The sequence below is a fragment of the Ambystoma mexicanum genome, chromosome 6p (genome assembly GCF_040938575.1).
Source record: "Ambystoma mexicanum isolate Mex_15411 chromosome 6p, UKY_AmexF1_1, whole genome shotgun sequence".
NCBI lineage: Eukaryota > Metazoa > Chordata > Amphibia > Caudata > Ambystomatidae > Ambystoma > Ambystoma mexicanum.
Window position 1 is genome coordinate 991,444,331 of NC_090935.1, and position 16,167 is coordinate 991,460,497.

Consider the following 16,167-nt stretch of genomic DNA (forward strand, 5'->3'; position numbering starts at 1 on the left):
AAGCATCTTTCATGCACTCATACTGACCCCTTTCTTCCCCACTCAGTTTCAGAATACAGTCAGAACCAATCTGAGGCTAGTCTACTCAACAAACACTTCACTCAAAATCTTTTATCAACATCATGGATTCCACAAGCAATTTCAAATGCATCAATCCATTGGAGGATATCAGAACCCTCCGCATATACACCAACCAAATCTTTCATAAACTTGGTGGCAGGGTACCTGACACTCTCAACTGGTTTGGCTGAAGTCTCCACTCTAGCTTTCTCCAACTGGATTCTCTGACATTCAGTATCCCTATCTTTGAGTATCACGTGATGTGCCAACTCCTCTTTCTTAAGTTCAGCTTTCATTTCTAACTTTTTATATTCAAAGGCCAATTTCATCCTCAATAATTCAAGTTCCAAGGAATTCCCTGAAGAAACAGTGCTGGGTTTCGGAATATAGGCAGCAGGAGAGGTGGCTCTCCCAGAAACAGATGTATAAAAAAAACATGAGGCAGGGTCCTCAGGGGTTGCATCCGCCCCCTTCATCAAGAGCAACAAAATCAATCTAGTAGTGCACCAGGGCAGCTATCAGCCCAGCCCTAGACTTATCTTCAAAGTCTAACTCCCTGGCTTCACAAGCTCATCCTAGTCAATTTACCATTTGTAATAGATTTGATTGCTTGTAATGTGGTTATCTTAGTACACAACTAAGCCTCAAATTGACAAAGTGTGGATATGTTGTAAGTGTCAAGGTTACACACTGATTCTTAAAACCATTAGCATCCCACCTCTGCCACCAGTGTAAAGACTGGAAGGGGTTTCTGTACTCCTGCCCTCTATATGGCAGCGTAGAAGCCCAGAGTACCGCAGCCAAGGTTCCCTATTGTTGGTAGCAATGGACGAGCAACCAACGCTTAAGCTCTCAGGAGGTGATGGGGGCTGGTTCTGAAGTACAGTGTAGTCTCCAAGCCCCCACAAAGGATTGTCCACACACTAGGTTATGTGATAACAACGTTCTTTATATAAATAAGGCTCAAATATATATATACAAATTAATAACACACTTTGTACATTGGCAAATATAATATGGTAAATATGTACAATGTCTATGTGGTACCACAGTTCACTCTTGACTCCTTTAAAATGCACCAACTGATGACACTTTCAATGCTATACAAATCATCCAGTAATGTGTATCAATATCATACATAGGAAGGAAGACAAGTTAGGTTAAATAATGACAGAATACTTTGTCCCACTACCATGAAACAGTTCTGTGTGAGGATCCCCACACCTGGGAAACCTGTAAGTAAAGTGTATCAACAAGCCCAGTCCATACATGTTTAAAATAGTCTTGTTTACTGTTAAAATGTTCTACTACCCCAATGTACCTGAGTTTAGCAGAGTTTCTTTGATGGTTCGTTGACGGATCCCTCGTGGGTGAACTCCTTTTAAAGTAGGAACCACAGGGCGTTGATATTCCTTGAAGAAAAAGTGAACACAGTCGCAGAGATAGCAGCTTTGACCTTCGCAATGCTTATCGACGATCGGTCGTCCTGTGAAAATGAGTTGTGTGGTGCACCTCAATGACAAGAGTTAGTTGCCGCAAAGATGACTTGATGAAAAATGTAGGCCCGTCACTGGGTGTCGGTGTTGGCCTCGATGATAAGAACTCCACCACGGCTTGCTTTCAGATCTTTGTCGGTGTCTTTGTGGACTTAGGTTGTTGGAAAACCCACCGGCGGATTCTGTTGCGGCTCCGGTCGTCGAGCAACACAGCCTCAAGCTGTCCCCACTCCTGGGCAACATGACTCAACAGCTTCCAGCAGTTATGGCGGTCCTCCGCACCCTGTTCGAAGATGATGGACTTCGGGACAACTTATGGTTAAGTTGCGCTACTAAAAACCTATGAAATTCAGTGAAAAAACTTTGTTAAAGGGAAGTTATGGTTACAAGTAAAACCAAAAAACCCCAGAAATTCTCCAGTGATGGTATGCTAAGCAACCATAACTTGTGCCACCACCGTACACTGTTAAGACTAACACCCAGAACATCAAATATGACATCACAAATATCATTGATCATCTGGTAGTGGCCCCATCAAAATGCAATGTTCTTATTAAATAGTTGTTGTCATGCATTCTGAAGGAGATTACAACTGCCTCCAGATAAAGTAACAATGAACAGAAGGTTTTTCAAAATTGACATGTTTGGTTATGTAGGCGATACAGCTCAGTGAGTTAAGTGTTCAACCTGGATATTTGAGTTCAGACATTGAGGTACAGGCTGGAATCCTATCAGAACAAATTCAGCCTTCAATCCTTCCAAGGACGTTAAATGGAGTACCATTAAATTGGCAACAATATCATCTATTAATACAACACTTGGAAGCATGAGGAATACCGCATGAAGTGCTCTATACACAATGGTGATCATATTACAATTTGCAGTTCGCAAATTAAGTACCAACATTCCAAATGGATTCACCCTATTTGACCTGCTGTTTCCAAAAGAAAGATAACATGTTCAGGGTGCAAATCCAGGAAGTAATCAGGGCTGCAAGTGGTTTCCTCCAGAGTGGATCAGTGGGATGTTACGAGTTCAATTAATGCACTTGTCCTCCACCACCTGACCACCATAACATGTCTGGTTCATTGGATGTGGCACAACACTTGAATGTCAAAATTGTAATTTTATGTTAGCTGTTGGAATTGAATGATATTATGCCTCCTATCGCAGTATTTGAATGTGTGTTGGCCTACGCCAAGTTGTCTAAAATATCATGTAAATAGACTCCGCGGCAAGGTCTTGACCTTAACGAAAAGTTATGTAAACCGCCATCTTGGATTTAGCCGCCATTTTAGGTTCTCTTGTAATGTGGAAGTCACCCTGAACATCAAAATGGAGGCCGAATGACATTCTGAGTAAGATTCTGGCCGTTGTGACCTCCGCACACATGAATAAGTAATATGCCTGCAGGCCACTTGTCGGGGTCGCAAACTGAGACCTTGTCCTATCCCTGACCTATGTGTAAATGAACAACTGTATCAGCGGAACTGATCAAAATGCATACATTACTAAGAATGGTTAACCCGCGAGGGGGTTGGCCAGGGCTGGATAAAGAATATAAAAGCCCAAGTATTCCAAGGTACGCTCTCTCTACTAATGCATCAAACCTTCGTTGAAGTTCGTTACGTTACTCTGAGAGCCGAATAGCTATCCGTTTGTCAATTGACTTTTTTGGTAACTGTTGTAGCTTTTAAATAAAGCACTTTGTATGTCCTTTGTAACCTGTGTTGGTGTGTTTCCTTTGGGCTTCCAAGCCTCATATCAATTTCTTTGTTTTCACATTAGCAACTACTAAGTGTAAAGACTGGAGGGGGGTTTCTGTACTCCTGCCCTCTATATGGCAGAGTAGAAGCACAGAGCACCCCAGCAAAGGTTCCCCATTGTTGATAGTAACGGACGAGCAACCCAGGCTTAAGCTCTCATGAAGTGATGCAGGTTGGTTCTTATGTACAGTGTAGTCCCCAAGCCCCCACAAAGGAATGCCCACACATTATGTTATGTGATAACACAGTTCTTTATAAAAAATAAGGGTCAAATATATGTACACCATTAATAACACACTTTGTACATTGGGAAATCTCATATGGTAACTATGTACAATGTATATATGGTACCACATTTCACTCTTGACTCCTTTAGATGCACCAACTGCTGACAGTTTCAATGGCACACAAATCAACCAGTAATGTGTATCAACATCAGACACAGGAAGGAAGATAAGTTAGGTTAAACAATGGCACAATACTTTGTCCCACTACCATGAAACAGTTCCATGTGAGGATCCCCCCACCTAGGCAACCTGTAAGTAAAGGGTATAAACAAGCAAAGTCCATATATGTTTAAAATAGTCTTGTTCCTGCTAAAATGTTCTACTACCCCAATGTACCTGAGTTTAGCAGAGTTTCTTCGGCGGTTCATTGACAAATCTCTCGTGGGTGAACTCTACTTAAAGCAGGAGCCACAGGGTGTTGAGATTCTTCAAAGAAAATGTGAACACTTTTGTTGAGATAGTAGCTTCAACCTTCGCGTTTCTCGTCGATGATCGGCTATGGACATCATGTGGAGATGAGGCATGCAGTGCACCTTGATGACAAGAGTTAGTTGCTGGAAGGGCCTATATGTTTTTCTCGATATGATCTTCTTGCCTTGGCCCCTCTCAGTACTCACTTTCCTGCTGGGTTGCTTGACTCTCCGCCTTCTGGTCTATCTATTGATGACCAACTGCCACCTTTGCAATCTCTGGATACATTTGACTTAAGACTGTTGCTTCTTAACACGCATTCCCTGCCAGCCCATGCAGCTAACATACATCAGTTATTATCTGATCGCCAACATGACACATTTGTTTTAAAAGAAACATGGCTACAGTAGTTTTCGGCTCCTGCTTTAATTCAAGCCATACCGGATGGTTTTGCCACTATTCGCGTTGACCGTCCCACTTCGCAAATGGGAGGCGGGGTAGCAGTGATTTCCAAAAATACCTTCAAGGTCTCTAAATTGGATTTCTCCCATGCCCTTGTAATGGAAGCCATATTGCTTCACTGTGTTTTATCTCAATCCTTTATATGCCACCTTTTGCTAATTTATCACCTTCCTGAGTCTTACACTGGTTTTATTGCGCCCTTATTGGATACTGTGGCTGATCTACATACTCAATTCTCTCACCTTGTTGTGTTAGGAGATCTCAATCTGAAATTTAGCAAACCTCTAATTCCTACACTTAGCCTCTTCTTCGATAGTATGGCTGATTTAGGTCTTACTCAACTAGTCTTAGAACCTACTCATAAGTTGGGTAATACTCTTGACTTGGTTCTGGCCAACAAAGGCCTACTGACCACTTTTTCTGTTGAGCCAGTACTCTGGTCTGACCATTATTTGGTGTCTTATCTATTTAAGGGGGTTTATATGCACCAAAAGACAGCACCTCAGAAAAGATGGTAACGGTGCTGGTGCTCAGTTGACCTATCTAATTTTATCTCTACGGTCAAAAGTAAAGGCTGTGAAGCTTCTGCAACCACCTTACTATGGTTCTCCCGATCGCTGCATCCCTGCAGCAGATATTGTAGCCCCTTTATGACTTATCCACCTCTGAGACTCCCCTCAGAACCCTGGTTCTCAGAGAACCTTATGTCACTACATCTCACGATGAGGCAAGTGGAACGCAAGTGGCGGATGTCGTATGATCCAAGCCTTAGATTATGTTATAAATCATGTGTGGCAACATATTCGTCAGCTATTTTGACAGAAAATAAAGGCTTTTTTGCTCAGAAAATTGAATCATCACTCTGCCAACACAAATCGCTTTTCTCTGTGGTGAGATCTCTTTCATCCGCTGCTGGATTGACTCACTCAGATTTTTGTGATTTATTGGCTTAATCTTTTATCACAAAAATTGAGATGATACGTACTAATATTGCGAAGGCTACAACAACAACTGTTCTTAATACTGTGGTTGAAATACATGCTGCTATGAGCCGGTCAGTCTCAGAGGGCTGTCTTCCTTTCCGTTGTTTACAGAGTCAGGTATTCTCACCGCTATCCAGCATATTAAGTCTGGGGCCCCATCAGATACTATTCCCCTTGCTTGATTAATAACTCATGCCTGATAGGCAATATCCCATCTGAATTTAAGGCTGCCACAGTGATTCCTTTGCTTAAGAAACCTTCACTTGATCCTCTGGTGCCTTTGAACTATCGTCCTATCTCACTACTTCCGTTTCTTATGAAACTTCTTCAGTCACTGGTCTCTCCCATGCTGTCATCCTATATAGAATCAATGGGGCTTTACGATTCTGCCCAATCTGGTTTCAGGCCTGGTAGGTGGACAGAGAGTGTCCTGGTCTCAGTCATGGATGACATGGCCAGGCTTGTCGATGCAGGAGGGGTTGGTGCCCTGATTTTATTAGACCTGTCAGCAGCATTTGACACCATGGACCACCCCATCCTGCTTGACCACCTGGCTCAGGTCAGAATCACTGGTCAGGTGCACACCTGATTTAGCTCATTCCAGGCCAAGAAAACCCAGACTCTTTCACTTCCTCTGTTTTTCTCTACTACTTTCTCTCTTCTCTATGGTGTCCCCAAAGGGGACACCATAGCCAGGTAAGCCTTTTGAGCAGTCCGTAATTTGTAAATGTCTCTACTGCTTTTTTTAATGTTGCCTCTATCTTCCTCTTTCAGGTCGTTCTGTCCGGGAGGTGTGCAGATTTGAGGAAGCTGTTCTCAGTAGCTTCGAGTGTTTAAAGATAAAGACTGCAGGTAAGATGCTGCTGCTAATGATGTTCCTTTTGTCTCCTTGCAGGTTCTGCTTCTCCGAGGCTCGAGGGAATAGCTGGACATGGTGAACATGAAGTTGCAAGCAGCAAAGTAACACGAAGCATGTTGTCTTGCTCGGATGTGGTTTAAATAGCCCCAACAAAATGTCCAGGTAAAGTAGTCCCTAGGCTACCACACCCAAAACACTAGACTGCATAGCTTGGTTCTTAGGAACCAAGCTATGTGGATGCCTCCATGTTGGCTGACAATACAATAAAGTAGTTCCCAAGCACATTGTTTTTCATGGTGTATGAGCCTGGCGCCATAGGCGCCAGGACTGGCCCCATGAGGGCTTTTGAAGAGGATGCCAGGCTATAGAGGCCCGAGTCCTGACTCCACCTGGCCAATGGGTTTGCCAGAGGGGGTTTTGGGCGAGGGTCGTGAGAACACTCCCCCTAAGTCCCCACCCATGGTGTTCCTTCTGTCTGGCCCAGGTTTGATTGGGAAGGCCCGATGGAATTCCCTGATTAGACGTGGTGCGTGGATATTCTCACTGGGCTCCCAGGATCTATCTTGTGGTCCAAATCCTTTCCAATCGACAAGATAATATAGCTTGGTCCTAGAGTATTTAGAGTCCAAGATATCTTTGACTTTGAATTCTGGTTCTCCGTCAACAAGTATGGGCTTAGGTGGTGTCCCAATCCGTGTGCCGGGTTGCATTGGTTTCAGGAGCGACACATGGAATACCGGGTGGATATGTAGATTAGGTGGTAAATCCAGTTTCACGGCTGCTGGGTTGATAATTGCCTTAATGATATAGGGTCCTAAGAATCTGGGATGAAAGGCCCGGTTTCCCTTGATGAGTATGAATTTAGCAGCTAACCAAACTTTGTCTCTTACTTGATAATCAGGGGCCTTTTTCCGGTGTTGGTCGGCGAATCTCTTTTGTTTTTCTTTGGCATGAATAAGGTGATCCTTTGCCCTTTTGAAAGCCTGAGTAATGGTTGTGTTTAGAGTCTTTACCGCTGGCATTTCCAAGCTGGCTGGAAGGTCTAGTTCAGAGGTACGTGGATGTCTGCCATAAAGGGTATAGAAGGGGGTTTGTCCCGTGCTTGAATGCAAAGAATTGTTATATGCATATTCGGCTATCCATAGTAGGTCTTTCCAATTTCTTTGTTCATGGTGCAGCATGCACCGCAAATATTGCTCGAATGTCTGATTGGTTCTCTCGGTTTGGCCGTCTGTTTGGGGATGGTGACTGGTAGATAGCCGAATGTCGATCTGCGCCATTGCACAACATTTTTTCCAGAAGTTTGAAACAAACTGGCTGCCTCGATCAGAGACCAGAACCAAAGGGAAGCCTTGTAGCTTAACCACGCCCTCCAGGAACACTTTTGCTAAAGTGGCTGAGTCTGGGAGACCATTGAGAGGAACCAAATGGACCATCTTCGAGAATAATTCCACAACTACAAGGATGGTGTTGAACCCTTGGCTTGGAGGTAGATCAGTGATGAAGTCAAGGGAAAGAGTGTGCCATGGAACTGGAGGAATGTCCACTGGTTGTAGGAGACTAGATGGTTTTTGTTTCTGTGATTAATTTTGTGCACAGACACCGCAGGACTGAATATACTGAATGATGTCCTTACGCCAGGTAGGCCACTATAAGTTCTCTTTCACCTTAGCTAGGGTTTTTGGCGATCCCAGGATGCCCTTCGATCAGTGAATCATGATAGTTTGAAATAATATGCTGTTGTAATTCCTTATTGGGTATATATAGGTGATCCCTAAAAAAGGGTAGATGGTCCTTGATGGTATATTGTTCTCCTTGAGTTTGCCATGCGAGGTAGGCATCAGGATTCATTGTCCTTTGGATTTCTTTTCATAGTTCTGCTTGTGTTAAGGCTGTCGTGATACCCAAGAGTTTGTCTTCAGGTATAATAGGTACTGGGTCTGGAGTTGTATATACTATTTCATCTATGCCCATGCGAGATAAGGCATCCGCCTTTCCGTTTCTGACTCCTAGTCAAAATGTGATTACATAATCATATTCGGCGAAGAAAAGGGCCCACCGTAATTGGCGCGAGGACTGGGCCTTGGCTGTTTTGAGATATTGCAGGTTTCGGTGGTCTGTGATGACTGTAATGGTGTGTCTGGCCCCCAGACGGTAGTGCCTCCAGGCTTTAAAGGCGAATTTGATAGCTAGGAGTTCCTTGTCCGTGATGGCAGAATTAATCTCTGGAGGTGAGAACGTTTTTTAACCAGAAGGCCACAAGATGTAGCTGCCTGGTTTCCGGGTCTCTCTGTGAAAGGACAGCCCCCATTGCGAGACTGGATGCATCAGTTTCAATGACATAAGGGAGCTCTGGACGAGGATGTCGCAGGATTGCAGCAGAGGTAAACCTTTGTTTAAGTTCCTGAAAGGCTTCTTCTGCTTCTTCGGTCCAAGCAAACTTTTTATTGTTTTTTCGTAATAGTACTGTGATTGGGTGCACAACCTGAGAGAAGTCTGGGATGAACCGGCGGTAGAAGTTCGCAAAGCCCAGCATGCTTTGTACCCCTTTCAGAGACGCTGGTGAAGGCCATTTCAGAATGGCATCTACCTTGTGCACGACCATTCTGATGCCTCCTGGAGTAAGAATAAAACAAAGAAACTCTACTTCGGTGACGTGAAAAAAGCATTTTTCAAGCTTTGCAAACAAGCGATGTTGATGGAGCTTGGTGAGGACTGAACAAACGTGCCTGACATTATCTTGTTCCGAGGCTGAGTATACTAAGATGTTGTCTATGTACACTAAGGAGCACACATCAATTAACTCCCTTAAGACGTAATTCATGAAATATTGGAATGCCGCAGGAGCGTTGCATAACCCAAAGGGCATGACTTGATATTCAAACAAGCCGTACTTAGTATGGAAGGCGGTTTCCATTCATCTCCTTTTCTGAATCGGACCAGGTGGTACGCTCCCCGAAGGTCGAATTTGTATAAACCTGGGCATCTTTAACTTGGTCTAGCATCTCAGGGATAAGTGGCAAGGGGTAGCGGTTCTTGACGGTGATCTGGTTCAATGTGCAGTAGTCAATACAGGTTCTCAAGTCTCCTTCCTTTTCGGTACAAAGAACAAAGGACTGGCTGCGGGGGACTTCGAAGGATGGATAAATCCGTTTGCAAGGTACTAGTCTAAATAGGATTTCAAATTAAGGTTTTCTGGTTCTGTGAGAGCGTAGATCCTGCCGCAAGGGATTTGTGCACCAGGAACAAGGTAGATCTGACAGTTATAGGGCCTGTGTGGCGGCAATGTATTGGCTTGGTCCTTTCGGAAAACATCCTGGAAATCATGGTATTCACTTGGCAAGGTATTAGTTGCTTCCAGGGTTGATACTGTCGCTCCGGAAGTCATGGGGATACAGACTTTGGGTTTCTCCTCTTGGTAATAGCAGGCAGGGGAGCAGTCACCGGGGAAGGTTCCTTTTCGTGCCCGCCAGTCTATGAAAGGGTTGTGAGCAACCAACCATGGCATCCCTAGTATTAGCCTGAACTGAGGTGCCTTGATGAGATCGAATGAAATAGACTCCCGATGTCCGTCCTGGCACAGCAAGGTTACCCTGGCTGTACACTGGGTTACTGGTCTGGAAGCGATTTCTGTCCCATCCACAGTGGTTACCTTGTCCATAGTTGGCTTAGAACACAAAGGAAGCCCCATCTCTGCTGCCAGTTCTTGATCAATATAATTTCCAACTGCTCCGCTATCGATGTATGCTTCAATGGCATGCATTCTTGACGACTGTTGGTGGTTAATTAAGATCACTGGTATTGCAAAGTGCGAGGTCAGCAACTCTTTCTTCTCACTCGACAAACTGACCCCTACGTTTGTCGAGCTTGGTAGTTTTCCGATTCCTTAGCTTCATCCTTCTCTGTTGCCCGACTGTTCTTCTTGGGGGTTTTACTGGACAGTGCTTCAGGAAATGTCCTGGTTTCCCACAATACAAACAAAGCTGTTGTTGTCTTCTTTTGTCCCGCTCTTGTTTGGTTAATGGAGGCCGTATCCCTCCAATCTGCATGTGTTCTACAGCCTTTTCAGGTACACGGGGTGTGTTTTCCCTTGGTCGAACATACACGGTCCGAGGGTCCGTCTTAGACCGGTCTGCCTTTCGGTCCTGCAACCGGTGGTCTAGCTGCATGACCAGATTTATGAATTCTGCACAGCCTCTGGGTGGATCAACCACCTGGGCTAAGACATCCTTTAATTCGCCTCGTAAGCCTCGATGGAATAACGTGGTTCTTTTGTTTTCTGGCCACCTAGCTTCGGCAACCAGTCTGTCGAAGGTAGCAATGTACGTTAACAAGTCCTGATTCCCCTGTCGGAGGGACAAGTGTTCATTGTCTACTGCTTGTTCCTGGGTATGGCGAGCAAAAAGTTTTTCCATTTCTCTCTGGAACCCCCCAAAGTCATGTAATAGAGGACCGTCATGGGTTACCAACGGCACCGACCAATCTGCTGCACTGCCACTCAGGTATGATAAGACAAAAGCTACCCGAGCTTGGTCGTTTGGAAATGCTCCAGGCCTACAAAGAAAATGAAGGCGGCACTGATTGATGAATGCCGCATACTTCTGTGGGTCACCTGATAACCTTTCTGGTAGTGCCAGGGGCACTGTTCCAGGTAACGTGATCTGTACCAGAGTGGGTGGTATGGCGGGGTTTTGCATTGTTGGATTGCTTCCAGGTAGAGGCGTCTGTCCTGCCTGTGATTGCAAGTATTGCCTGCTAATCTCTTCAGTGCGTTCTTTGGTCACTATTAGGTCGCTCCGGAGGACATTAGTCTCTTGTTGGGCAGAATGAACCTCAGCACAAAGCGCTCCTAGTAATTGGGCCAATTGGTCCATTTCTGATGTCTCCATGGTGCCCAGGTGGATTTGTTATGGTGGGCTTCATGTTCTGTTACACTCACCTGGTATCCACAGGGACGCCACCCAGCCGGGTTACTCGCTGGTATGCTCCTCAGCTTTGCCCTGATGTGGTCTGCGGGGAAGGTTCTGCCTGAAAATACAGGAGACTGTGTTCAAGACTGACTGAGTGGGGTAAGTATCCTCCCTCCACCCCCGTATGATTTCAGTCCCTCTGGTGCCCTCTCCTCACCTTGTGGTAGAATTAGGCGTGCTCTCCGTCCTGCCTTCTTTGCAGGGGCGCGTTATCTTTCATGGGTGAGTGCGGTCCAGTTACTTCACTGACGCCGGCCCGTTTGATATTGTTCAGGTAGGTCTTATTGCTGTTCTTTAGTTTTGTTGCTATCCTGCATGCCTTTCTTTGTTTAAAATGTCTCTTTTTTCTCCCTTAGGTATGCAGAGCTTCAGCATGGCGAACTAGCTTGGTTGAGCCGCGCTGGTAAATGATGGCACATTAAGAGCGCTATGACGCGGTAAGTAAGCACTATGCGCAGCGCTGCGAATTCTTGCCTTTGCCAACCAGTGTTTTCCTGTTGTTGGCTTGGGTACCTGACTCTCAGTCAGACCCGGTGTGACCTATGATCTAGTGACTGCAACAGCAGTCAGGGGTAGTCCATCCAAGATCAACCTCAACTCCACTAGATCATTCCCCAACAGAATGTTGGCAGGTACATTGTCCTGAACCAGGACGAGAAGCTTTGCTGTCTTGTTCGCAATCGTGATGGTGACTAGGGCAACAGGAGATAATTTGGGAGGCCCACCAGCTAACTTGGTATTTCTCAGAGGAGCACCTACATAGACCTCTGACATGAGCAGGGTCCTGTCCACCACTGTCATACTTGCACCAGTGTATCTCAAACCAGTACAAGGCTGGCCATTCAGGAGGACACTTATCAATAATCTGTGGGTGTTTTGTGGGATTGTAGCCAGTACTTCTGCATACTGGTCCCAGGCCCCAATGGACACTAGGGGAATCGCTGCAGGGGCACCAAAATTGATCCCTGTAGAGGAGGGGAGGACAGTGGCCTCCACCTCAGGCATGAAGCAAGGGTAGTCAGGCTGACAGCCTGGACTCCAAGTGCCTTACCTTTACACTTGGGGTCGTCCCTCTTGTGGTCTCTCTCATCCAGAGCCCCACAGTCCCAACAATTGCCAGGAATGTGAGGTGCGGTAATGGATCGACTGGGAGCCTGCTTTGCAGCAGGAGGACCACTACTCTTACTCCCACACACTTATCCCCACTAGATTTGTGGGTCTTAGGAGAGGAAGGTTTAGATTTACTCGACTTTGAATGCTTTTGGGACTCCTCATACTTCTGAATGGCCCCCTTTTCTTTGTCCTTGTCCTGCCCACTGGGTTCCTTAGGAGACACCCGGTGGGAGATCCACTTGCCAACTAGCCTCCCTAGCTTAAAGGGATCCAAGATGTTCTGGTCAGCAACATACTGATGCAGCTCTGGTGAACATGCTTCAGAAAAATGCTCAAAAAACAAAAGGTGGGGCAATTCAACAAAAGTTTTCACATTGTATCCATCAATCCACCCCATCATGTTCATATGTGCAGCACTCACCCAGTCAACCCAAGACACATTCTCTCTTTTCTTCTATTCCATGAACCTTTTAAGGTATTGGGTAGGTGCCTTGCCAAACCTGGCAATCAAAGCATCTTTCATGCACTCATACTGACCCCTTTCTTCCCCACTCAGTTTCAGAATACAGTCAGAACCAATCTGAGGCTAGTCTACTCAACAAACACTTCACTCAATCTCTTTTATCAACATCATGGATTCCACAAGCAATTTCAAATGCATCAATCCATTGGAGGATATCAGAACCCTCCGCATATACACCAACCAAATCTTTCATAAACTTGGTGGCAGGGTACCTGACACTCTCAACTGGTTTGGCTGAAGTCTCCACTCTAGCTTTCTCCAACTGGATTCTCTGACATTCAGTATCCCTATCTTTGAGTATCACTTGATGTGCCAACTCCTCTTTCTTAAGTTCAGCTTCAATTTCTAACTTTTTATATTCAAAGGCCAATTTCATCCTCAATAATTCAAGTTCCAAGGAATTCCCTGAAGAAACAGTGCTGGGTTTCGGAATATAGGCAGCAGGAGAGGTGGCTCTCCCAGAAACAGATGTATAAAAAAAACCTGAGGCAGGGTCCTCAGGGGTTGCATCTGCCCCCTTCATCAAGAGCATCAAAATCAATCTAGTAGTGCACCAGGGCAGCTATCAGCCCAGCCCTAGACTTATCTTCAAAGTCTAACTCCCTTGTTTCACAAGCTCATCCTAGTCAATTTACCATTTGTAATAGATTTGATTGCTTGTAATGTGGTTATCTTAGTACACAACTAAGCCTCGAATTGACAAAGTGTGGATATGTTGTAAGTGTCAAGGTTACACACTGATTCTTAAAACCATTAGCATCCCACCTCTGCCACCAGTGTAAAGACTGGAAGGGGTTTCTGTACTCCTGCCCTCTATATGGCAGCGTAGAAGCCCAGAGTACCGCAGCCAAGGTTCCCTATTGTTGGTAGCAATGGACGAGCAACCAACGCTTAAGCTCTCAGGAGGTGATGGGGGCTGGTTCTGAAGTACAGTGTAGTCTCCAAGCCCCCACAAAGGATTGTCCACGCACTAGGTTATGTGATAACAACGTTCTTTATATAAATAAGGCTCAAATATATATATATACTAATTAATAACACACTTTGTACATTGGCAAATCTAATATGGTAAATATGTACAATGTCTATGTGGTACCACAGTTCACTCTTGACTCCTTTAAAATGCAATGCACCAACTGATGACACTTTCAATGCTATACAAATCAACCAGTAATGTGTATCAATATCATACATAGGAAGGAAGACAAGTTAGGTTAAATAATGACAGAATACTTTGTCCCACTACCATGAAACAGTTCTGTGTGAGGATCCCCCCACCTGGGAAACCTGTAAGTAAAGTGCATCAACAAGCCCAGTCCATACATGTTTAAAATAGTCTTGTTTACTGTTAAAATGTTCTACTACCCCAATGTACCTGAGTTTAGCATCGTTTCTTTGATGGTTCGTTGACGGATCCCTCGTGGGTGAACTCCTTTTAAAGTAGAAACCACAGGGCGTTGATATTCCTTGAAGAAAAAGTGAACACTGTCGCAGAGATAGCAGCTTCGACCTTCGCAATGCTTATCGATGATCGGTCATGGACGTCCTGTGAAAATGAGTTGTGTGGGGCACCTCAATGACAAGAGTTAGTTGCCGCAAAGATGACTTGATGAAAAATGTAGGCCCGTCACTGGGTGTCGGTGTTGGCCTTGATGATAAGAACTCCACCACGGCTGGCTTTCAGATCTTTGTCGGTGTCTTTGTGGAGTTAGGTTGTTGGAAAACCCACCGGCGGATTCTCCTCAGTTCATCGGCAACCTTGACTTTCTGCGGCGGGACAAAGCATTCAACAGTGATGGCAAGGGAGTCCTTTGTTTCAAAGGTCTAAGGCAATGGTGGAGTGTTGCGGCTCCGGTCGTCGAGCAGCACAGCCTCAAGCTGTCCCCACTCCTGGGCAACATGAATTAATAGCTTTCAGCAGTTATGGCGGTCCTCCGCACCCTGTTCGACGATGATGGACTTCGATGTCCGGGTGCTTCACTTCAGATTACTCGGCGGTCCCCGTCTCCGGTTGACAGTCTTTCGGGACTGGATTCCAGGGTGCCTTGGTGAAGATGTGCTTTCTGAACGATGTTCCCTCCTAGCTCGGGAAGATGTCTCCTAGCCAGGTCCTCTCCTGGATCAGTGCTTGAAGACTTGACAGCTTTCGTATTTCGTCGACGGCAAGCAGCAGCAAAACCTTCTTCTTCCAGCTGGGCTTCAAAGTTAAGCATCAAGTTTCATCTTCAGCTTCTGAACAATTCTTTTAAGTGAAAGGTCCCCAGATATACTGTTCTGTCTTTCATTCACACTGCTGAGACAAGCTCAGGCAACCAATCATTCAGAAGGGTATTCATGCAGGCAGGCAGCCAATCAGGCTCACAGTGCATTCAGGATGTTCTCTTCCATCCAGACACCCATAACAAGGAATGCTGATTGGGGCAAGTACCCAGTCTTTCAGCACACCACACTGCATTCATGTCAGTTTTGGGCAGGGCTGTCTAATTCTATGTGTCACATGCACACAGATACCAGACACACATAACATGAAGTGCATATTGGTCACACACCACTCTATTCACCCAGGTCCCATCCCAAGGGTTTACCCACAACATACAGTCACTGGGAAGGCTCCAGCCTGTCTGGCCTGGACTTCCCCACAATACCATGTATGATTCTGCCACCCAATACCCAGTCAGGGGAAGGGACAGAGTCAGGGCTTCCCAGGACTTTGAGAAAACAAGGTAACATGTAATAGAAACCAAGAGTCCACAGGGGCCATATTGTCTCCTATCAGGAATCCACTGATTCCTATGGCTGGTCCTGGGTATCCCAAAATGGAGGATACTCAGAGCACCTGTCTAATTCAGCATGGAGCTGCCTCCATCCCATACCCTGCTCTGTGGGACACATACAGGTACCCAAAAACATACAGTAGGGGTACAGTGTTGTACTCCCACACATGGGTGCCATAAGGGTACCCCAAGGGTCTCTGTTCACCACAACCAAAAAGAGGAAGAGCTGCACTGCCAAGCGTCCAACATGGACTCCTGTGCAGAAAACAACACAGAACACACATGATAAGGGAGTACAGGACAAGGACATGGAGGCCCTGTCCCTCCAATGTATTTCCAGCATCAAGCTAAGTAATAAGGAGCACAAAGGCTGCAGGGGGAGGGGTCGAATGGTGTAATAGTGCCTTATGGCTTGAAGAAGAGACTCATGGATCTTTTTCACTGATGAAAAATGATGAGAATG

General features: G+C 45.5%; 1 long non-coding RNA gene across 1 annotated transcript in view; it reads right to left on the bottom strand.

The window, feature by feature from the left end:
- Window positions 1-1,012: 1,012 nt before the first annotated feature.
- LOC138510126 (uncharacterized) overlaps window positions 1,013-16,167 on the bottom strand; it is a 124,039-nt gene continuing 108,884 nt past the window's right edge. The window contains exon 6 of the long non-coding RNA XR_011280322.1: window positions 1,013-1,896. This is a non-coding gene — a long non-coding RNA (uncharacterized lncRNA). The remainder of the gene's footprint in view (window positions 1,897-16,167) is intronic.